Consider the following 24,859-nt stretch of genomic DNA (forward strand, 5'->3'; position numbering starts at 1 on the left):
ATCAATACGCCGCCGAAACTGTACTGACCCAAGTGAAGATCTACTCTCGAGTTCTCAAACCGTGAATCACTCCACCACAACACCTGGCATAGCGATCGAAGCGAACGGTTTTTGATAGGCGACCTTCTCATACCCTCGTTTGGAAACCTTACTTCATTGCACTTTGATGATGTCAATCTAATTCCTAACACCCTCCCCCGAGATACCAAATAAGGCGCGTAGCGGCGCTACAGCGCACTCGCGCGAACTGCTCGCTCTCCTCACTGGTGAGAGTGTGTGTGTGACAAGCGCGAGTGGCAGAGACATGCCAAGAGCATCGCGAACCTGGCCAGTCAAATATGGAGCTTTTTAAAACGATAATTTTGGTGCTTTGGATATTATTGCTTACACGACTAAGGGACTGTGAAGCCGAGGAAGGTATGTGAATCGTTTTGTTTATTTCCTTACCATTGTCAGCATTCTCCGCATTAGGTAGATAAGTATATTTCGGTTGAATTGACTGCAGGTACCCGAGCGAATTCCTGTGCTGCCTCGTAAGTTTGAAGTGGAAAGAAATTCTCCTCTACCAAGAGACGAGTTTTTTTCCTTCAAATTTACAGAACGTAGCTTTTTATGCATTTTTGTTTTTGCCTCAAACATCGTGTCCTGGGAGACAACACTAGTACAAGTAACCTGACTTAACCGAGCCTGTGCGTTATTGTTCGGTGGTAGTGACAATTTATCAGTCAGATTTGAAATGGACTAGGCTAATATCAAAAATAGTTGGCTACAGGCTGATATTAAATATTGCCTCAGCGAGTCCAGTTTAAGTCGAGTCTTAGCTATACTTAATGTATAGACTTACACTGATTCATAACAAAAAAATACACTGGACACAAAATTCGCATTGGTCATTAAAATTATACGACAAGCGGTTAAATAGCGCTATATCGTGTGCCTAATTTAGTCAAGAACAGCGATTTTATGACCAATGCAGAATATTGTTTTTGTTTTGTTTAATGGCTGTCAATTATTATAGATACAGAAATGGGTAAGTAGCATACTAAAACTAGACACTAATATTGCCTATTCTATTTTTTATTACTTTGGGATTTCATTCCAAAGTAACTGTTTACGTCTTGTAGGCTACTATTGATATCGCATTTACTGAACCATGTAGGACTATGATTAGACGCTGCCAGCCAAAGCAACCGGTTTCCTTTGTCTTAGCCCTCTAATCAGTTTTGACTAACAGTACAACACAAATGGTTATCCAGACTGCACTTAGGTGCTGGAGTTTACATGCGAGTGGATGAATGCTTGTGCTCAGTGGGTATGTTCACTGTGGACTTTGATGCCAGCACAGCATGCGTTAGGCTCAGGTGAGACCACTAAAGCGTTCTAATCGGTATTTGGGATACTAGGTGTGTGTGTGTGTGTGTGTGTGTTTGTGTTCTTCACTACCCCCCCAGGGCGGCACTTTCTGGAGAGACTACTCTGGTGGGCACCGGAGCACAGCTGAGGCAACTCCACACAGTGCCACACACACACACACAGAGTCACTCACAGAGAACTCAGCCATCAATGTCTCAAATCTTCCCCTGGAATGCTGGCAGGAGGCATTTAGATGCACTGCTCTAATGAATGTTTTGACAGCAATTAATTGCTGTGAAAGCAGTGCGCTCTGATGGCCCTGTCAGACTGGCCCTGCTGCCCTGAAGACCATCCAGCCACAGTGCAATTGTGTCTGAGCCTGGCTTCCTCCTCAGAATCTCAACCACGACCTTCACCCCCATGCTCTGTGTGTCAGAGGTCCGGGCAGCCGAACAGTATCATTGCCACCCACACTCACACCGCTGGCCCATAGACGGGAGAGGGTGTGAGTTGTAGTTAGGATGGGGGAATGGTCCCTCTGGTATAAATTGCTGCTCCCACTGGGAAGATGAACTGTGTGAACATTAATATGGTTTGCCCCCTCCCTTCTCTCATTTCTGACTGTCCAGGACAGTCTCTCTCGCTCTCTCTCTCTCTCTCTCTCTGTATGTGTGTGTGTGTGTTGTAAGGGGGTGTCCTGCCTTACGCAGTCAATCTGCCGCTGCGGAGGTGCTCTCTCATTCTCCTGCACCTCAGCACTAACGCACCTTGGCATCTCATCGGGAGCTCATTTACTCCTCTCACCCACGCCCCCCCTCTCTCATACTCTCTCTCTCTCTCCCTCTCTCCTTGTGTGCTGCTGTGTTTGCTCCTCTGCAGTGCTGCAGTCATGGTGTTGTGCTGCCCTGCATCTGTTTGTGCTCCATTTAGTTGTGCTGAAATATTCTTTCCATCCTTTATTTTTGGAGCTAGTGTTTAGGCACGCACTGCCTCAATTTGTCAATCCATTTCTCATTCACTCTCTTTTCCCCCTCCTCTCTCTCTCTCTCTTTCTCTCTCAGTTCACATCGCTCCCATACCTTGTCCCTACTCTACCCACGTGCCAGTGCGGTGTTCCCCTCTCTTTTCCCTCCGTGCACAGTAGTGGTTGTATGTCGCCCCCCCCCCCCCCCCCCTGCCCATGTGATTGTACTACTGGCGCCAGGTTTTGTCGCGAGATCAATATGGCAATAAGCTTGTCAGCCTTTACTATCAGGAAGAGTAATTACACGGGGCTGTGCATCCAGGTGCCCTGATTGGGTGGGCAGCGGCGGTCCCCAGCAGTGCTAATGGCTCGGGTACAGTAGTCTCATCACCCCCCTGCCCTCCACCCCACATCTCTGTGTCGCTCGCTCTCTCGCTCTCTCAGTGTTGGCAGCCTGGCACTGTGACTGCACTGGCGGGCATGGGCACTGGCTTTGGAAGTGGTGCCGCCGCCTTGGGCCGAGCATGAAAGGTCGGCGTGATTTGTGAGATTGGCAGCCGTGTGTCTGACTCTCTCTTTGAGATGAGCAGAGAGCGACCTTGTGTGTGGGAGACGAAGGAGGGGGGGGGGGTGGACACTGGTAAAGACAAGAAAAGAGAGAGGGAGGGAAGACCGAAAGGAGAGGGAGAGACAGAAAGGGCCAAAAGGAGAAGGGAGGGGGGGCACTAAAAGGGACATGACCAGTGTGTTGACAGTCCAGAGTGTCCTCGTCACACTTGGCTTTACAGTTCAGTCCCTTTCAGCAGTGGGGGATGGTGGTGGGGAGAGCACTGTCACTCTTGTTTAAATCCTAAAGCAGCAAGAGGTGTTATGTTCTGGAGCAAGCAGTTCCAGTTTGTCTGTCTGTATTTGTTTTTTTGTTTTTTTTTCCTTTTTACTCCTCCCTCCCTTTGTCTCATGCTCCCTTGATCCAAGGAGCCCTTCCTTTGTTTGTGGTGAAGGACCTCATTCTGCTGCCTCGGCAGGAACCCTTGTGTCCAAGGAGAACTGTTTTGTGTGCGCGTGTGTGTGTATGTCTGTGTATTTGTGTGTGTGTGTGTGTGTGTGTGTGTGTGTGTGTGTGTGTGTGTGTGTGTACAGGGAATGCCATTGAAAAGGATGAATGGACTTTCAATTGTGCTCCACCATCCCTCTGAACCAATCACAAGATCTATAGCTCTGACAGTTGAGAATAAATACGCATAGAAAGAGAAAGATTGATCGGCTCTTTAATACATCAGCAACATTGAGACCTGGATATTTATTGCGTGTTCCGTCTTTGTGTTTGGATGGCGTTGCATGTTCATGGCCTCTCGAAGATAGAAATAAGCTGACTTGTTCAATTTACTACACGAGCACAGGTTGTGCATGGCTCTTTGTCTTATTTTCTCCCATTACGCTTTCAGTCAAGGTTTTTGCAGGTGCTGCTAACATGGTTAAAAACATGACGATCGATCCCCTGCTGTCCTGATGTTGGTCAATATTAATGAAGCTGCGTGAATACAAGCTTTCTCAAGAGGGTTCTTTCTCTTCATATCTTGCTATACCACCTATAGTGAGCAGTATTGTTTGTGTGTTCACAATGATGCCTCCTAAAAGGTCTCATTAATATGGATACAAAAGAGCTATTTAGAAAGGTGCCATTCAAGTGGGCAGTACATGTGTAGATCGCTGCACCTTTCAGTGTTTCTGTGGAGGACATAACAGCATGCCAGTGTACAGTGTTTGCAATCACGGCTGTCATGTTGAGTAGGGCTGGACATGTTAGCAGCTGACCCTAGAAAGCAGCTCATGCCTCAGACACACAGATCACATGGCATGAGGAGAGACAGAAAATATGATGTTTTTCCCCCCGTTTTCCTCTATCTGTTGTTTTTCTTTTGTTAGCCTGTTAACCCTCAGGAGTCTGCGGCTGGATTCAGGCCCTTTTGACATATTGCATACATGATAACCAGTCACACTTTTGTGTCTGTGTTTGGTGCTGCGCCATTATTGTTCCTCATGCGGACCATGAGAGCACTCAGTGTGGCATCTGGCCTCCCTTGACTGAACTCGCCTCGTTGCAGTGCTCAGCTCTCCTGCTACGGAGGAGGACTGGCCTTTTAAAGGGCTTTCCATGTCCAGCATGGTCTCACTAGAGCGTTGGACACATATTGTTATCCGCTCTCTTTCTCATAACGTGTAGCACAGAACTCCCTAGTCTTTTTTCGATCCTCAAAAAAACATAATGGTGACTTTTAAATATTAATTTCATACTCTCTTACACAAGCGCTTTTTATGTGGCCATACTCATGTGCAGGATTTAGTGTTAGTGCTCACGATCAAGCCACGTGAATAGGGCCATATATTATTCATTATGATATATTGCAATGGTGTGTTTTGCAGGAGATGTTGCTTGTAATGTTTAATTGCATACAGCTATTAATATACTACTTCTATACACATTCTCATGTTAGGGTAGGCAGGTACACAAAGTCCATGACGGCATATTTTATTCTTTGTTTAAATTCAAATGGAGGGTAGCAGTAATTCCCAGTCTTATGTGTATGAATTACATTAATGAGTAATTAAGTAAAAAACTGAGTTAAAAGGTGAACTATAGTCATTTCCTTATTCTGATGTTATGAATTCAATAGCTTGGCAACTTCCAGCAGTTCTCAGACTACACACCAGTTGCACATTGTTTCCTCTAATCTCCTCAGTTTCAAGCCTCCGCTCTGTGCCTGCTCTCGTCTGTGACTTGGCCTCATGAGTCACGATGAGCTCACTGGACTGGCAACGGTTTTGTCATTTTTCGGGGGTCGCTGCCCGCCCGACAGGTGTGGTACACATGGCACCCTGGTGAGAGTAGCCATGTCTGTGTGGTGGCAGAGCGGAGTACCCCTTCTCCCTCTCCACCACCCCACCTCCTCACCCAATCCCATCTCTCTCCTCATGGAGCACGCCATTAATCTCCAGGCGAAGCGTTTGACCTTTCAAACTCATTAAGCCCAGGAGCTTCCATGCTGGCAGATATCGAGTAGCGTGCGGGGGGGTGAGGGGGGCATAGTGGGAATGGGGGGTGGTGGGGTCTAGTTTAAGTGGTGATACTTCTCATCGCCGCACCCGCATCATCCCTGCACCCCACCCCCAACTTCTCATCCACCCCACCCCCCCCTCTACTCCCCCCCCCCACCTTTTTCCTCCGAGTGTGTGTTGACCAGCGACCTGGAAAATTGCCCGACCTTTTTAATGTACGCTCCTGCCGGACGATGAATAAATACATAAATCGCGTTAGGCCAGCGCCGTCACCTCGGACGCCTCTCCGGACCCTTCCTCCCCACCTGTGCCGTCACCTTAATCCCGACACCAAAGTGTTTAGCGTGACGAGGCAGGCAGGGGCCCGGATCGGCCCCTCTCCCTAAAGGCAGTGTGGCGTCCACAGGGGAGCGGCCTCCTTAGGTGTGCCATAGCACTAGCAGGCTGTGACCATTCAGCTGAGAGGGAGAGTGTGTCCATTCCACTCAGCTCAGTAGTGGAGGCCCCGTGGGGACACTCAGGTTGACACTGTGAGGACGAGGAAAAAATCTGTCCTGAAAAACCTGATGGAAACTGTGTATCACCATAGGTGGAAAAAAGTGTGTGTGCGTGTCCGTGTCGTGTGTGTGTGTGTGTGTGTGTGTGTGTGTGTGTGAGTGTGAGAGAGACTGAGGGAGAGAGGGAGACAGAAGGCGAGTCCGGGTGGACCGGTTTGTCACTTTGCTTTAATAGAACGAGGGGGTCAGTCATTACCACAATCAAGTGCTCAAGTGTTTTGTGTGTTCTGTGTGTCTGCCTGCGCACGCTGATTGCAATCAGACTAAAGGCTAACGGGGGTTGCAGCCCCCCGTGCTTCACTGTGGTTTATTGTGTTTGGGAACGACTCTTTTCATGCTATTCAATGCCGCTCTCTGTGCTCTGTGCAATCTGTGTGATTTGTTCCCTAACCCCACCCCCCCCATACACACACACACAAACATACACATAGACATACACACACACACACACACACACACACACACATCCACACCAACCCTCCCCCTTCCCCCACATTCATATTGTTGCCAATAGCACCACCACATCTGCATGGCCAGATTTGCTGCATTGCTGGTATGTGGCGGGCTGCCTCCATTAACTCAGTTCATACAGGCGTCTTTAACCTCAGCCATGCCATTAACCAGTGTAATTAAAAATTCAATGCAACTGCCAAGATAGAAAATATTTGTATTTGGGGCTATTTATTTCGCCCCCCTCCACTCCACTCCACTCACTCCCCCCCGACCCCCCACCCCCTCTTCCCGACCCCTGAAATCTCATAAACGACTACAATGCATGCTTTGGCCTGCAGAGCTCAGAGCTTGCACATTTCAATTCACGGTTATTATACTGATGTAACACGACTGGCTATGGACTGAAAATAAGTATATTAAAGTGTATGTGTTTATGTGTTTATGTGTTTGTGTGTGTGTGTGTGTGTGTGTGTGTGTGTGTGTGTGTGTGTGTGTGTGGTGGATGGGGGTCTGTCTACATACTTGCGTGGCTCAATTTTTTCATGCTTATTCAGTCCAAATTGGATAGCCATGGGTTTGTCTGTCTGTGGGGTGTTTCTATTACGGTATGTGTTTTGCCAGTATCATCTTTGTGTTTTCTCCTTTATATATGGTTTCTGTCCTGGCTTTTTGTTATGTGTGTGTGCAGGTGCACGCGGTGTGCTTTTGAAGGTGATTATGGTGATGGTGATGGTGGTGATGGTGACGATGATGGTTATAATGGTCTATGTGAGGGTTGTGTTCCAGTTACGTATAATAGAGCTGGCCAAGTGCCAGATAATAAGGGCCTTAAAAATGGCTGTGCTGTCTGTATACACGCGTGGCCCTATTTCCCCTATGCTGGACCTCTTCATTGGATAGCTGTGGATTTGCCAGTGTGTTTATTTGTGGGTGTTGCAGGGTGGATAGATGGGTTGTAATGGCTCAGATTAGTTTGTCAGGATGGAATTTCTGGTTGGTATGAAGGGTTCTGTTAATGTTTTGGCCTGTAGCTAATATAGTAATCTTTGTAGCAGTGTGTGTGTGTGTGTGGTGTGCTAGTGCTTTGGGTGTACAAAAGCTTTTGGACTTGTAGGTTTCTTTTCTTGTGTGTGTGTTTGCGTGTGTGTGTGTGTGTGTGTGTGTGTGTGTGTGTGTGTGTGTGTGAGCATGTGTGCGTTTACGTGTGTACTAGGTGCATCTGAGGATGAATGATGTAATGTGTGGTCAGATGGTCAGATGGCAAAGGCTATGGGGCAGATGGGGGAGGAACACAGGAAGTGCCAGCTCCGCTTCTCTCCTCCCTCTCTCTCACCCAAACACACACACACACACACACACACACACACACACACACACACACACACACACACACACACACACACACACAAAATACTCAACACACAATTTATGTATGCTGAGACATGTGTCCCAGTGAAATTGAATTACAGCCATATACAAAGCTATATGTAGCTCAGTCACTTGTACAGTGCAAAAATCTAATAAGGGATAATGGTTTAATATATCTCTTTTGTGGCCGTGTGAGTGTGGATGGCTTTGAGGGCTTCCTTTTAATCATGAATTACCTGTCTGGAGAGACTCTGCTTTGAACTAATGCGCTGTGCTTTCCCAAGGTCAGCCCAAGGAGGCACGGGCAGACAACAGCCAAATGAAAAAAGGGGGATTCATCCAGCTGGAGAAAAGTGTGTGTGTGTGTGTGTGTGTGTGTGTGTGTGTGTTAGTGTGAGCGCATGTCTCAGTATGTGTCTGTCCAATTCTCAGTTCATCAGTTTCTCTCTCTCTCTCTCTCTCTCTCCTCCTATTTTGTCTTTCTTGTTTTTCCTCCTGTCCCTGGGCATGTATGTGTTTCTGTATGTCCAACAAAAACCTATTTGCCAGTAGTTGATTGCAGATAGATATGTAGGCTATACAGGCTTTACAGGCAGAGATGTGTGTCTGTGATTGTGTTTGTGTGTGTCTTTGTATGCCAGTGTAGATGTACAGTTTTGTGTGTGTGTGTTGTGTGTGTCTGTGTGTGTGTGTGTGTGTGTGTGTGTGTGTGTGTCTGTGTGTGTGTGTAAGCTGTTGATTGCAGAGGGGTCTGGACAAATGGGCACTTATTTGTATCTGGGGAAAAAAAGTAGGAAAGAAGGTAAACAATTTTGTGTGTGTGTGTGTGTGTGTGTGTGTGTGTGCACGACCACCCGCACGTCACCAGACTCAGCACACGTGTCATGTGCATTATGTGTTAAGGGGCTGCATGGCGTTTTCTGGAGGTGTGGGAGTTGAGTGACACACAGCTCAGGTCAGCGAGGTTGGAGAGAGAACCCATGAGTGGTGGCTCATTAGCACAGTTCTTGCCCTTGTGTGTGTGTGTGTGTGTGTGTGTGTGTGTGTGTGTGTGTGTGTGTGTGTGTGTGTGTATGTGTATGTGTGTATACTGTATATGTGTGTGTGTGTGTGCTTTTGTGTGGGTCTCTAACCAGCCCTCTAACATGCCACACACACACACACACACATACCAACCAGCACTCACACACAGATTGTTGAATCTGCTTAACTGTCACATGTACAGGGATCCTTCTGTCCACATGTACACTTCCCTTCTGTCCCTTCTCACATCTGCTCCTTCCCTCCTCTGCTCGCTAATAGTGTTGCATAATCCACACGGACTGTGGCCCAGCTGCACGGCTGCATGGTGCATGTTGGAGGTCCACCCCCCACACAGAGACTTGCATACAGTACACACTTTTTTTCTCTCATACTCTTTTTTACCACCACCCCCCCTCTCTTGCGCGCTCATGCTCACACACTCACACACACACACGCACACACACACACACATAGAGTCACATTTAGGCTCTTAGCTGGCTGCCCATAAGAGTGGTGCATGTTGAAATATTTAGTTGTACTGTGCAGTCCGGCTGTACTGGGAACAGTGAAACAGAGTGCAGTGGTAGGACAACCGAGCACTCTCCTAGCTTACATGGCCAATATCAGCACACACACACACACACACACACACACACACACACACACACACATACACACACACACACACACATTCATACACATAATACTGTATGTACTTCAGAGCATCACCTATGTCTGCTTGAATGTGCATACACACACACACCCCTTTCTCTCTCTCTCTCTCTCTCCCTCTCTCTCTCTCTTTCTCTCATGCACTCCATTTCTCCCTACTCCAGAAGTCAGTCCTTGAGAAGTGTCGCTTTAACTCAGTGGCCAGAAATTCAAAGGGCAAGCACATTTTTAACTCCAGGCATCATGTGTGCATTTATGTGGCTACACACACACACACACACACACACACTCTCTCTCCCTTGTTGTCTCTAGCTGAAGCCAGTCTTGGAGGAGGCTGAACGGCCTGATCAGTGGAGTGAGTTGCATTGGAAGCCAGTCTCTGGATCACCATGTCGTGAGCGCCCAAGAACAAGGCTTCACCCATCTGTGCATTGTTCTGTGGCGTCGCCATCACTGGTGTCCACGCCAAGCTCAAGAGGAAACAAACAACACAAGAGATTATGTGTCAGGATTTGGAGAGGGTCTGCTCTCTCCCTGGTGCAGATGGGCTACCCTAGTAACGAACTGGAAGGGTTGGGTGGGGAAGGGGACCTGACACACACACACACACACACACACACACACACACACACACACACACACACACACCCATACCCACACACACACACACACACACACACACACATATACACACATACACACCTGAAAACGCTCCACCTTTGGAATCTTTAGTTTGCCACTCAAAGAATCCAGAGTGGGTTCTGCTGTTGCATTTGCATTTTAATTTGCGTGCGCTCCGAAGCCTGTGCACGGTGTTGTGTTGTCTGAAATTGCTTCATATTTTTTGTTTTGCTTCTAGAATTTTTTCCTCCCCAGACTCTCGCTTTTAATGCAGAGGCTCTCTGGCACTGTGTTGGTGAGACTCTCTCTCTCCTCCTCCAGTTGTCTTCCACCTGTGTTCTGGGCGGAAGTTAATTCATAGATTTTATTAACATACTTATGCACCTCAAAATCCTCTCACCGTCTTGACAGCAGGTGCATTGATTATTTCTCCTTTATACACACCAGCAGACTGAGACACACACACACACACACACACACACACACACACACACACACACACACACACACACACACACACACACACACACACTCACACTCACAAGGACACAAGCACTTAGTTGTTCTGCCAGCCAACCTGGCGCGTTGTTATTTTGGCAGGGGCTGATGTACAGTAAATCAGTTAGAGGACCCTCTCTACAAATGGCCCCATTGTGTGTTGTTGGTTCCCTACACTTTTCTCCTATTTTGAGTAGCACTCACCCCCTCCACACACCCACACACACACACACACATACACACACACACACACACACACACACACACACACACACACACACACGCGCGCACACACACAGACAAAATTATCTGGGTCTCAAGTCTGTGATTGGCAGAGCAAAAATGGACTGTTGTTTTCTCTCTCACTTACCCCCACAGTCACACTTTCCTCACTTCCACTCTCTCACTGTTCCTCTTCCTCTCCCTTTCTCTCAGTTTACTCTCATTTCTTCTCTCTCTGACTTGATTAAATTCCACAATGACCTTTCCATAAATAGCGAGCCTTTGGGGTGTGTGTGTGTGTGTGTGTGGTGAGTGCATGTGTGTATTTCAAGGAAAAGCAGATTGAGATTGTCTATCTGTAGGTGTGTGTGTGTGTGAGAAAGAGAGAGATAGTGATTGTGTGTGTGTGTGTGTGTGTGTTTGAGAGAAGAAGACAGAGAGATTGTGATGGTGATGTGTGTGTGTTTGTGTGTGTGTGTGAGAGAGAGAGAGAGTATTGGGGTGCCACTGAGGGTTATAGCCTTTCCCGTAAGCCGTCTTCCTCTTAGCCTCGTGTCAATCACTGGCCTTATTTAAGTCTGGCCAGTGACGGCACCTCCTAAATCCCTTCACTTCTCCCCCGCAAGCCTTCCTTGCGCTCTCTGTCTGTCTGTCCGTCTCACACTCACACTTACTGACCCTCACTCTCTCTCACCTCCCTGTCCTCCTCACTCATTCTCTCTCTCTCTTCCTTCCCTTTCCCCTCTCTCACTTCCTTTCTCTCTCTCTCCCTTTCCTCTCTCACTCTGTCTCTCTTTCCATCTTTCTCCGTTTCACCCTCGCCTCTACCCCACCCCCCACCCACCCCTCTCTCTGGTCCCGGGTAATTGGATGGAAATGACAGATAACCTTCAGGGCACCAGCTCCTCGTCCCCGAGCTTCAGAACAGGTTTTAGACTCCAAGATAAATGCCCATGGATGGATCTCTCCTGGAACAGGAGGGGGATATCAATCCAATTTATCCCCAGCCGCCGGACCTCGGCGTCCAGGATCAATGATGGCGAGATTACACTCGCCGGCCCAGCTGAGCACGGCCGCGGCCTCCTCATCCACAACCGCGGCCAATCCCGCAGCTTCCCAAAGGTCTCGGGATTGTCCACATCGGTCCCAGCGGGGCGGCAACAGCGACACGGGCAAGGAGGAGGGCGGCCCAATTTGACCCCTGACTCTGTTGACGGGTCAATAAGGCACTTGAGTGTGAGGCGGGGTGACGGAGGGGGTGGTAGAGGTGTCAGGTCTGCTGGTGCCTGGCTGACCTACGACATCTGGGTCACCAGCCAGGTCAAACAGGTTTCAATGGAAGGCTTGTTATTACAGTCCTTCATTATTCTGTTTGGGAGACAGGGAGAATGGATGGAATGTTTGCAATAAATGAATGGAGAGGTCATGTAGTGTTTGCTAAGAGCACAGTTTGCAGTGGAAGGTTAACGCAGTGGCGATGCTTTGTTATCTGTCTCTCTCTCTCTCTCTCTCTCTATGTGTGTGTGTGTGTGTGTGTGTGTGTGTGTGTGTGTGTGGGTGGTATCGTAACGCACGCAACGCATATTTATATGGGCAGCATTATTGGTGTAGGAATGTGGGCCTCCTTTTTCACCGTATGGATTAGATTCTGAGTGTGTGTGTTTGCATGTCTTTGTGTGTGTTTCTATGTGTCTGACTATGAGGCGGTAGGGAGATTGTGACTGTTGATCAGTAGAGTGTTGGTGAAAGTAGCGTTGCCTTCTACCTTCTGCTCTGTTGTCTTTGTTTTCCTGCTCAGATGACTATATGAACATTTTTAGGAATATTTGTCTACCAACAAATTGTACCAACATCACTTGTTTAGAAAGAAGAAAGACTCAACTCTAGTTGGTTTCTGTCCAGTGGAAACAATGAACAGCTGAAATGAGGTGCCGTGGGTTTTGGCTTCCTGTTCAGTTTGCATAACTTTAAAAAAGGAAACATCCAATTTTTTCGCCACTTAGCTTTCACTGGGAATTGTGATGAATATTTAATCCATCTATCACATCTGAAATGAAGTTGACTTGAAACATGACTTCTTTCTTTGAATGAAAAGGGTGTAATCTGTGTTATCCAGCCTGGTCAACTGAAAACAAGTCATCTCAGTGAAGAGATCATCATTTGGTCCCCACTGCTCCTCACGCCTGGACACCTGAAAGCCCGGAGCACTTGCTGCCCATTGTGCTTATCTCCAGTTATTTTCTCTCTACCTCTTTTGCCTTTGTGAGTCGCTTTTGATAAAATTATCAGCTAAATTAGCAAATGTGATGCACACACACACACACACTTACACACATACACACACACACACACACACACACACACAGAGGAATGCCGGCCATTTCTAGCATGTGCAGAGAAACGAGGCAATTAGGCTACATAATTAAATTCCACAACACGCCAACGGGACCCCTCTCACTCCAGATTTGCATAATTAGTGGAGTTTGCCTGCTCCAAACACGGAATGGTGGGATTAATACTTCCCATTATCGGCGCCGCAGATAAGCAAACAAACCGGCGGTGAACAAATGCGACGAGACAGCCCTAATGAAGGACTCCGGTCGCGGACAGCGGCGGGAGCGGAGATGGAGCTTTGGTCTTCTCCTCAGGACGGCCCCACCTGGAGAGATGGAGAGAGAGAATACGAAAGAAGAGAGAGAGGGAGGCAAGTGGAAGGGGGGGTGGGCGTGAAAGGCCGCTTCAGTGCCTGAAGGGAGAAACCCATCAGCAGGAGATGGCTGCTTTATCTTTCATTAGGAGACCACTTTGATTTCATTAATTACTGACGCTCAATTTATGAGGTTCCTTCATCAGGAAGAAAAAAAAAAAATCATACATCTAAATGGCTTGGCATTATTATTTTACATTTTCTTTTGTGTCGTGCTAATTAGTAAATGCTGTGTGTGTGTGTGTGTGTGTGTGTTAGTCAATTAGTATATTATCGATGACGTTTTCTTCTTTGTGTCCTTGCATCAACTGTGTGCAGTACTTTCTTTTCAAACTTGTCCAGTAGTAAATAAGCAGCTTTAACATATAATTTTCTTTACTAGCTTAGTCAGCCTTGCTGTTCTGATTTCATACATACTCATGTGTACATGTGTGTACACACACACAATACATTGACACATCACATCACACACACAACAATAATACACAAACACAAACACAACACACACGGGTTAAAAGCGCACACCCTCCCTCCTCCTTTTTATCTGTCCATCCATCCCACACTTCTCTGCCTCGCTGAGTCTTTCTTACATCGCTCCCTCCCTTCCCCCTGTTCTTCCCCACACACCCCCTCCCTCTGCTCCTCCCTTCTTCAGGGGTCACTGTGGTCCATCTGCCCAGCAGATTGGCGCTGACCCCATAGGCGAGGCCAGAGTGACCACCGCACTCCTGAGAGAGTGATGAGTGATTTATGTCCTCTCTGCCCTCTCTCTCTCTCTTTCTCTCTCTCTCTCTTTCTCTCTCTCTCTCTCTCTCTCTCCATGCTCTACTTCAGATATAGAACGCTGGAACAGCACTTGTCCTTTCCCTCACCCACCTTCCTCCCTCCCTCCCCCTCTCCCTCGTGTCCCTCTTCCTCTTTGTCCAAGGGCATGTTTTTTTAACACAGCTGGACTGTTGTTCTAATGCATCGACTGCGAGTTGTCTTATTTCTTGTCCTTATTTCTTCGTACAATGGGGCTAGTTACAGTGGCGTATTGACTGATCGGTCGTTGGCCCATATAGATTTTTTTTCTCCCTTTCTCCACTCGTGTCCACCTTCTCTGCTATCTCTCTCTCTCTCTCTCTCTCTCTCTTCCTCTCTCTCTCTCTCTCTCTCTCTCTGGTGTTCCTCATCTTTTTGGCGTTGGTGTCTTTTTTGATGGATGGCCCTCGTTCGGCCCCAGCTCGGCCCCGAGGTCCCTCCTCATCCCTGGCTTCCTCTCTCTCCGAGGCCACGCTTGGCCATCGTTCATCAATGGGATGAAGATCAATGTCTCTGATAATGGCAGCATCCTCCTCCACTCCCCTCCTCACCCCCCCACATATCCCAGGGCAGGCAGACGCTGACATGACCTGTGGCATCGCGGCGGATGCCAAAGATTAATTGATGTTTGAGTGATTCCCCTCCGGACCACGTCACAGCTCCTGGCCCTGCTACCTTTAAGCTATCGTTTTTCTTTTCTTACCCTAAGAAGGGCAGTGTTTTACACTCATTTCCTTTGTGATCCCCCTCTGTCTTTCTTTCTCTCCCCTTTCTCTCTCTCTCCATCCCTGTGTCTCATTTGGCTTCCCTCTTCCTCTTGTTCCTGTGTTTATTCTTGTCTTTGTTTGTGGGTGTGTGGTATTTTGCATTATGTGAGATGATTCTCCTTGGGATTTCAGGTTCCTGTCCTGTCCTGTCCTGTCCTGTGTGTGTGTGTGTGTGTGTGTGTGTGTGTGTGTGTGTGTGTGTGTGTGGTGATTGTCTCTATGTGTGAGACAGAATGAGCTAGTGTTTGTGGATAAGTGGGTGTTGCATTTTAATGCAGCCTCAGGTGCAGAGTTGTTTTTGACCTGAATATGGAGAATGCAGTTTGCAGTTATGGTGGCTGGTTTTAATTTGCTTATTGTTTATTTGTGTGTGTGTGTGTGTGTGGGAGAGAGAGAGTGTGTTTGATTGAAAGTTGTTTTAAGGCATGTTTTAGAATTTTCTCTGCCTTCTGTCTTGGTTGACATTCAGTAGTGTGTACACACACGCACACACACATAGGCACACACACACGCACACACAGACACACACACGCACACACAGTGAGGGTGAAGGCAAGCGATAGAAAGGTTGACTCCTGTACTGGGGACTGTGTAATTTGATCTGGAGTGGCTGTATTTTTAAAGTGCCTGACAGAAAACAAAAGTCAGCACAAACTGCTCTTTGCCTCCCCTCCCCTTACATAACCATCCCTCTCTCCCCTGTCTTCTCATAAATGAGAGATGGAGAGAATATTACCCACCCCCTCACTGCTGAAGAAAGACAAAATGACCTGAAAGGAGCATAGACGTCGGCTCGTTCGTTTTGGCTGCCTTTTTGCAGTGCTTGATTTTTTTTATTTTGTTTTTTTTTTTCCATAAAAAAATAATACTTTCTTCTGCTTGACTTGGCCAGCGGAACTGCAGGCCGCACAAACAGCGATATGCTGTTCAATAATTCAGCAGTCATCTGAAAGGTTTATCGCATAGCATTCCCTTACACAGGGATGATCTCCAGCAGCAGCAACGGCAATGGCCGAGCACGGTGCCAATGCTGAGGTTAAATGGCCCAGGTGGGAGTGAGAAACAGTGCTGTGTGTGTGTGTGTGTGTGTGGTTGTGTGTTAATGTCTAAAATTTGCAATTCTTTTGCCTATCATGTCCTGTCAATTCCCCTGTTTTCTTACACTTCTTCTGCTTTTTTGTTATGAGGGTGCTCTTATCTTTTTAGTGAAAGCAAAGTATTAAACATTCCAAGTTTGACTCCCTTTAAAAAAGACCACTACTTGGCTGTTTTTTAGCTATACAAGTGTTTAGTGTGTGTGTGTGCGCAGGCAAGGCAAGGGCAGGCATGCAGGGGTCAGGTCCGGTCCTCCTCTAAGAGTTGCTAATGCTCCCATGTTTCCTCATTACTGCCGCACCAGTTTGGAGGAGGCCAGCTCCGCTGCGTTCGTCACTCATTATGTAAGCTCGCATTCTGCCCTCAAGTGCACTCTGGGAAAGTTCAGCAAGCCCTGCCTGCTGTGGCCCCGCGTCATGTAACCAGGGCGCTTTCAGCTTGGCCACACCGGTCAGCAGCAGGGCCGTCAGGCCTCCTTTTACCTTAAACATCGAGCACAGGTGGCCTCTAATCCTCTATCTAAGTGTTTGTGTGTGTCTGTGTGTGTGTGTGTGTGTGTGTGTGTGTTCTGTGTACTGTCAGCCTGATATGTTCTTATTTAAATTTGGTGTGTATATTTGTGCCTGATTGCCTCTGTGTATGTTGAGAGAGAGAGAGTGTGTGTGTGTGTGTTTCTGTATGTGTTTCTGTGTGTGTGCAGGATCATAAATGGAGCTCAGGGCCAGGGAGGGTGTGTGGGATTTTGTGTAAATGGAGAGAGGGAGAGGTGTATGTGGGGTGACAGAAATCATTGATTGGTGGGTGTGTGGGTGTGTGTGTGTGTGTGTATGTTTGTGAGAGGGAGAGTGTGTATGTGGGTGAGGGAGAATGATTGAGTGTGTGTGTGTGTGTGTGTGTGTGTGGGAGTAGGGGAAAGTGGGGGTTCTGTGCCGGCCGTCACAGCTGTATTTGTCGAGGCCTCCTGAAAAAATGAGCCTTGGCATGCGGCTCGCAGCCCTGAGTATATCAGCCCAGACACTCAATTACATCCTGTTAAAAATTCATTCCAAATGAAATATCTTGCCTCAAAAGAAAATGATTCGACAGAACAAAGCATGAAATGTAGTTTCTCCTCCTTGCTCTTAGAGCCAGGGCCTGGAGACGAGAGACTCTTTATGCGCTATATGAATGTGGGGCTTTTCCACAAAGCCCCCCTCCTGAGTGCTCTAATCACCCCAGTGCTTGGTGTGCTTCCCAGTCGCGTGTCCACACTGCCCCCTTGCCCATGCCCCCTTGCCCCTGCCCTCTTGCTCCGAAACACATGATCTCACTGAGAGTTGAATGATGGAGAGAGAGAAAGAGAGAGAGAGAGAGAGAGGAGAGGTGGAGGGAGAGACACAGTAAGAAGGGAAGATTGAAGGAGGGTGCAATCTAGAGATGTAGATGAGAGATGGAGAAAACAGATGATGGAAGGTGAGGGGAGGATGAGGGAACGTCAGAAGGGGGAAGAGAGAAGGAAGGAGGGAAGTAAACATGAAGGATAAAGGAGAGAGGGAGGGAGAATGAAAAGGGAGGGCTATTGGAGGAAGAGGGAAGAAGAAGCAGGGGAAATGAATTTCATACCACTGTCTGGAACACTGCGTCCTGAGCTGGGAGGCAGCCTCATGGCGTAGGTGAGAGAACAAGCACAGGGAAGGAAGCGAGGGAGAGGGGGGGGAAGACACACACACACACACACACACACACACACACACACACACACACACACATATATTCACACTCTACACACAAGCATGCAGGCACCCACACACACAGACTGCATCCATGCAGAGAGTCAGACAAGCTATTGCTGCAGCTAAAAGTTGAATAAGGCCATAAAAGGATGAACCAGCGGCTTAAAGTTAATGTGCTCTGTGGCTGGCAGACATGTGTGTGTGTGTGTGTGTGTGTGTGTGTGTGTCCGTGTCCGTGTGTGTATGAATGCCCTTTTATTTGGTATTCCTCTTATTAAAAGGATAATCGTTGGACAATGATCCTCCCTCTGGGTCAGCAGTCAGCGTACAGCTCCCAGTGTGCAGCTGTCCATGTGTGTGTGTGTGTGTGTGTGTGTGTGTGTGTTTGTTTGTGAAGGGAGGGGAGAGGGTGATGTACGGGGGGTTCCGAGAGGACAGTGGCTAATCCCCTTCCACTGAACTTTATGGTACTCATTTTATAATGCTCCCTTTTTGGGATTTATATTAGTGTGTGTGTGCATGTGTGTCTCTGTGTGTGTGTGTGTGTGTGTGTGTGTGTGTGTGTGTGTGTGTGTGTGTGTGTGTGTGTGTGTGTGTGTGTGTGAGAGAGGGAGAGAGAGAAGGAGAGAGAGAGAGAGAAAGAGAGATTAATGCCAGCCTGACACCCACATGCCTTTTACCTTCTGTCTTTTTTTATAACCCTGCCTCCATTTCATTCTTTCTCTCTTCCCTCAGGGGAACCAGTAGCACTGCTGGATAACATCAGGAGAACATGTCCTCTGTGAAACACTGGGCTTTTCCCTGAGCAGAAAAAAAAGAAAAGTCACATTTTCGTGCCTTTCATCCTTTAATGCGGAGTGCCATTATTCTCTGAGTTCACTGTTGTGGAGGATTGCATCAGAGGGAACACTACAATCACTGGCAAATAATGAAAAGTGAATTAAACCGCTTGCACTCTCTCACTCCTCACTCATGTCATCCTCTCTGCCTCAGGTGTGTGTATATAGGTGTGTGTAGATGTGTGTGGAGGTGGGAGAGGGGGTGTGAGAGAGAGCTTGTGTGTGTGTGTTGTTGGGGGAAGGGAGGGGTGGGGAGCATAAGTCTGTGGAGGACTGAAGGAGCCATTTGAAATGAAACAGAAGAGCCCTTGAGGGCAGGGATGAGTGTGCAGCAGTACCACGAAGGCCATTCTGTATTCACAGTGGAATGACCTTTACAGACTGAATGTCAGGACGTGGCAAACTACAGGTGTGTGTGTGTGTGTGTGTGTGTGTGTGTGCGCGTGTGTGTGTGTGTGCGGTGGTATTGTACTCACAATGAATGTAGTTGGCTGACGTCATTATCTTGGACAGGTATAGCACTGCTCCCTTTTTGGTCCGTACCAGCAGGAATAGTTTTTGTGCGAGTGCGTCTGTGCATTTAAAGGCCTGCATTTGAGGCGGCGGAGCCGAGGGAGTGTGTAGGTATCCTGGTTACGTGATCACCCGCTTGTTGGGTAGTCGCCACGATCTGACATCATCTGACCGAGCAGTTGGCCTGCAGCGGGATGACGCAGCTAATGACCGCAGCCGAGGTGACGGCCCAAATCAGAGGTTGGCGTTGCGGTGAACGATTGGTGCTTAGAGAAGCCCCCGCACAATCTTGTGTTTGTCTGTGTGTGTGTGTGTGTGTGTGTGTGAGTGTGAGAACGCGTGCGTGTTTGTGAGTCAGACCGTGGGTTGCAGCATGAAAGATGGCTGCTGTTGCCAAACAAGGCAAATGTGTTTGTTTCTTCTCTCCTCCTCTCTGTCTCTGTCTCGCTCTCTCGCTCCCTCTCTCCCTCTCTCCCTCCATCTCATGCTCTCTCTGTCTCTCTCTTTCTTCTCAATACCTTTTCCTCTGTGCCCCGTCTTAGAGAGTTGGCTTCTGGGAATTGGAGTCTTGTCTTTGAGTTCTGCATCTGTGTCCTCCCCCCCCGACGACTCTATGTTATCTGGGCCATGCAGAGCCCGCGCCTTTACACACTCTGAATAGCGGAGGCAACAAAAGCCGAGCTCGGGGTTTGGATGGGAAGCCGTGCTTCTGGGACCACTTGGGCTTGAAATTATCCCCATTGCTGTCCAAGGTGCTGATGCAGACCTTCCTGAAGAGCCCGCATCGGCTGCTCAAGGCCTGCCTCTCCAGAGTGCACTGCTTCATAATGCCATGAGCCTTGTCCATGGTGCTGAAGTGGCCCAGGCACTCTACTGTGCACACTGTCCAGGGTACCAGCCGTTTCTCTATCAACCGCTACTGATTGCCTGTGTGTGTGTGTGTGTGTGTGTCTGGAGAAAGACGTCGGCACAGTAGCGAGGCTGCAGGAGACAGGAAGGAAATGGACAGAAAGAGGCAGACAAATTGCCCAGTGATCATCTGTGAAGAAGAATGGACCATCACTGAATGCGCTCAGCCCCATTTAGCAGACTTACTCCGAAACCACAGACATGTCAGGAATATAATTCCATCTACAGGTAGCATATCTCCACTCGCTCGCTCCGAATCTGTCTATTTTCGCTCCTCTCCATCCTCTCACTGTTAAGAGTGATGCACGGTAGACATGATTATGTTGAGTGCTTTTACACAGCACCCATCACCTCTGCAGCTCCTAATGGCGTGCTTGAGCTATTTATCCCGCAGGCTCGCGCAGCTGCCACCGTTTCTTTTTTAACTACAGATCAACGCAGCAGCCCCATCGCAGGCTATTTGTTTAGCACTTAACTGCTCCAATAAACAGAACAATAATGCCGAGTTCTTTCCCCTTTGCTCTCCCTTGTGTGCGCAGTTAATTGTTTTGATCAAACTGCCTCGTTTTGTCTTTTGATGACTGACTAACCTTCTTTTTCATTCTTTCTCTTTTTTCTCTTTCTTTCTTTCTTTCTTTCTTTTTTTTTCTTGCTCTCTTTCTCTCTCTCTCTCCTTCCTGTGTTCTTCCTGTCATCTGTTTCTTCTCCAGTTGTCTTGCTGAATTCTAAAGAGTCCCAGGCTGAGCTGGGCTGGACTTCATACCCTTCAAATGGAGTGAGTCTTGCCTCTTGATTCTCTTTACTGTTTCTTTCTCTATTAATTAGCATCTCTTGTTCATTTCCCTCTGTTTCTGTGTGTGTGTGTGTGTGTGTGTGTGTGTGTGTGTGTGTGTGCTCATTATATGTGTTATGTCTATTTGTGCTTTCTTCTTTGTGTATTAATGTTGGCCTATCAACTTTTTTATATGTACATTTGTCTGTGAATGCGAGTGTGAGTGTGCTTTTGTAAGTATTTTTGGGTGTCCTTGTCTTTATTTATTTCTCTCTTTGTGTGTGTGTGTGTGTGTGTGTGTGTGTGCATGCGTGCATACGTGTGTATGTGTGTGTGTGTGTACATGTGTGTGTGTGTGTGTGTGCGCACCTTTGTACTCACTTTTTATTTGCTCTTTCGTCCTCAGCTGTGAGAGCTGGGCTGTTTAGCAGTTTGGGCATGTCTCCAGCCAGCACTATAGTAAAATGGACTCGCAGTGGACAGCTGGCCAGCCCTCTCTCTTTTCTTTGCCTCTCTCTCTTTCCCTCTCTCTTTCTTTCTTTTTTCTTTCTCTCTCTCTCTCTCTCTCTCTCTTTCTCTCCTCTCAAGTTCCATCTTTCTTTGCAAAAATAAGCTGCACAAACAAAATCAATCAATGTAGTAATCCCCTTCAACAGAGGATCTCCACCACTGGAAAACGCATAAACTAAACTGCCAGGGAATTGATTGGTTGTATAAAACCCTCATGCAAAAAGACTGCATCGAAAAACCAAAAGAAAAAAACAGAGACAGACACACATTGGTGATGCTCCTGTGTGTGTGTGTGTGTGTGTGTGTGTGTGTGTGTGTGTGTGTGTGTGTGTGTGTGTGTGTGTGTGTGTGTGTGTGTGTGTGTGTGTGTGTGTGTGTGCACGTGTGTGTGTGTGTGTCTGAATGTCTGAAGGGAAGGCACCACGCGAGCAAGCTCAGTCTGCCGTGGCGCTTACCTGCCTGGCGCAGGCCAGAGGATACCAGGGCCCATGTGTTGATGGTCTCAGCGCAAGCTGTTATTTATTTAGCTTGTTAAATCCGGACGTGACGGTGATTTAAAATCCACACTCTCCTGAGCCACCTTCTTGTCTGTGTGTGTGTGTGTGTGTGTGTGTGTGTGTGTGTGTGTGTGTGTGTGTGTGTGTGTGTGTGTGTGTGTGTGTGTATTTGTGTGTTTGAGAGAGAGAGAGAAAGCCACTGTGGAGCTCATTGTGAGGCATGCCAGAATCACACACACGCTCACTCTGCCCCCATGGAAACGCGCTGTCACTCAACTCCCACACTCACCATGGAGACGGAAGTTGACACCTCGCAGTACACGCGCATACAGTGGGGGGAAACACACACACACACACACACACACACACACACACACACACACACACACACACAAACACACTCTCAGTCAGAGACACTCATTTCAGGTATTTGCAGCTGAATTTCCAAAACTTTGCTCGCTGTAAATATAAAGGAGCATTAAAACATGAAATTTAATTTCGCTCTAACATTTTACACATGGGTTTATAGGGCACATAAATGATGGTGGATCGTAGTCTGGGGATTAATAGATTCTCAGGGTAATGGACTATAACTCTTGTGCTTGTGCAGGATGTGCTGACATTTTCTCCTGTCCTCTTTTTCCCCCTCTGCTCTCCATCTCTCCTCTCTTCTCCTTCCTACATTTCTGTTCTGTTCTTTCTCCCCTCTTATTACCTCGCCTCTCTCCACTCCTCCATTCCTTCATCTCTCCCCCCATCCTTCCATTCATCCCTCCCTCTTTCCCTCTCTCTCCCACCCATGTTTCACTCCATTCTTTCCTCCAACCATCCATCTTCCCTTCTTTCGTCACTCCCTCCATCTCTCCCCCATTCTTTCATCCCTCCCTCCACCCCCCCCCACCTATGTTTCACTCTGTTTTTTCCTTCCTCCATCCACCCTTCCATCTTCTCCTTCCTCTGGCCAGTGGGAGGAGATCAGCGGCGTGGACGAGAAATACAAGCCCATCCGCACGTACCAGGTATGCAACGTGATGGAGGCGGCGCAGAACAACTGGCTGCAGACGGGCTGGATCTGGCGCCGCGGCGGCCAGCGCATCTTCGTGGAGCTGCAGTTCACGCTGCGCGACTGCAACTCCATCCCGGGGTGGCCGGGGGCACCTGCAAGGAGACCTTCAACCTGCTCTACGCCGAGTCGGACTGGGACCTGGGGCGGGTGGCGCGCGAGGACCGCTACACCAAGGTGGACACCATCGCGGCCGACGAGAGCTTCACGCAGGGCGACCTGGGCGAGCGCAAGATGAAGCTCAATACGGAGGTGCGCGAGATCGGCCACCTCAACCGCAAGGGCTTCCACCTGGCCTTCCAGGACGTGGCGTGTGGGCTGGTGTCGGTCTTGCTGTCTACTACAAAGCTGCTGCCCGGCACGCACCGTGCAGAACCTGGCCGTCTTCCCTGACACGGTGGCCGAGGCCGCCCATGCCCTCGTGGAGGTGCGCGGCGCCTGTGTCAACAACTCGGAGGTGGACACGGACAGCCCGCCGCGGATGCACTGCAGCGCCGAGGGCGAGTGGCTCGTGCCCATCGGCAAGTGCAGCTGCAGCGCCGGCTTCGAGGAGGGCCACAGCAGCTGTGAACGTAAGTCTGGGGCTTTCCACACTTGTGTGTGTGTGTGTGTGTGTGTGTGTGTGTGTGTGTATTTGTGTGTGTGTGTATTTGTGTGTGCACAGTCTGGGGCTTCCCACACCAGCGTGTGTGTTTGTGTGTGTGTGTGTGTGTGTGTGTGTGTTTTTCATCTAATATGTCTTAAAAAAATATGTTTTTGATAGATAAGGTAAAGTAAATGGGATTTAGCACGCAATCAACAGGGTCACAAATGATTCCATCTCTGTACAACACAGAACATCTGTAGTGGAGCAGAGGTACGGTGTTTTCATGTGCGAGCAGTATCTGTGAAAGATGTCCATAAGGTGTATAGGGTGTTAGGTGTTAAGTAGTACATTGCATGCAACATCTGGGTTTAAAGCAGGTGCATTCCCTTCACACTTGCATAGAGAAACTACAAGCTCCACATAATAGTTGTATAATTAATTTCACTTCGAATTTTAATATCATCCATCTTTGATCTTTCCTGTTACCCCTTTCCTATTTAGCATTTTTATTCACTTCACTTGTGCCGTTGTGCTTCTTTACACAGAGTTAAAGTTAAGACCACAAAGCTCTGTTCTGCGCCGACTCCTGGGGCCTCATAAAGATTAGCAACACAAACCCATTTTAATTTGATTCCCCCTCCATAGCATGACTTATTCATCAGAGTTTGTTCAGCCTCCCCCCCCTTCCTGATTGGAGAGCATTATGGCTCCCAGCTCTCCCAGAGAGGCGGATGGACCTGAAAGATTTACAGACACCGCTGACACATCTTACGTAAAATCAACATCCCGTGGACCACTTTAAACATCATTATGAATTATTGTGCAAGAATTATACACACACACACACACACACACACACACACACCATGTGCTCAGCAGCCTCACTCATGCAGAACCGATGGAATGTTTTTTTTTTTTAGTGGAGGTTTTCTAATGTGATTTGTAGTTAATTGACGTTGGCATTCATCTTGAAATCATGGAAATTGAAGATGCCATAATGGAACTGAACATAATTACAGCGGTGCTTACAGCACATGGAGGTGGGGTGAGTGGAGGGGGGGAGGGGGGGTTGTGTAAATGTTGTGTCTGGGGCATTCATTTATTTTGACAGGCTCCAGGGGACTGAACATGGATGAGTATTGAAGTGCTCGTCGCTCACTTGGAAAATCAGGTCACCGGGCATCAATGGCATCAATGTTCAATCTTGCAGATGCATACAGACACACACACACACACACACACATACACACACACACACACACGCGCACACACACACACACACACACACACACACACA

The 24,859-nt window shown here is 48.1% G+C and overlaps 1 pseudogene; it reads left to right on the plus strand.

Moving 5' to 3' along the window:
* Nucleotides 1–251: 251 nt before the first annotated feature.
* Nucleotides 252–24,859, plus strand: part of LOC125285299 — a 111,243-nt pseudogene continuing 86,635 nt past the window's right edge.

The sequence above is a fragment of the Alosa alosa genome, chromosome 20 (genome assembly GCF_017589495.1).
Source record: "Alosa alosa isolate M-15738 ecotype Scorff River chromosome 20, AALO_Geno_1.1, whole genome shotgun sequence".
Taxonomy (NCBI): domain Eukaryota; kingdom Metazoa; phylum Chordata; class Actinopteri; order Clupeiformes; family Clupeidae; genus Alosa; species Alosa alosa.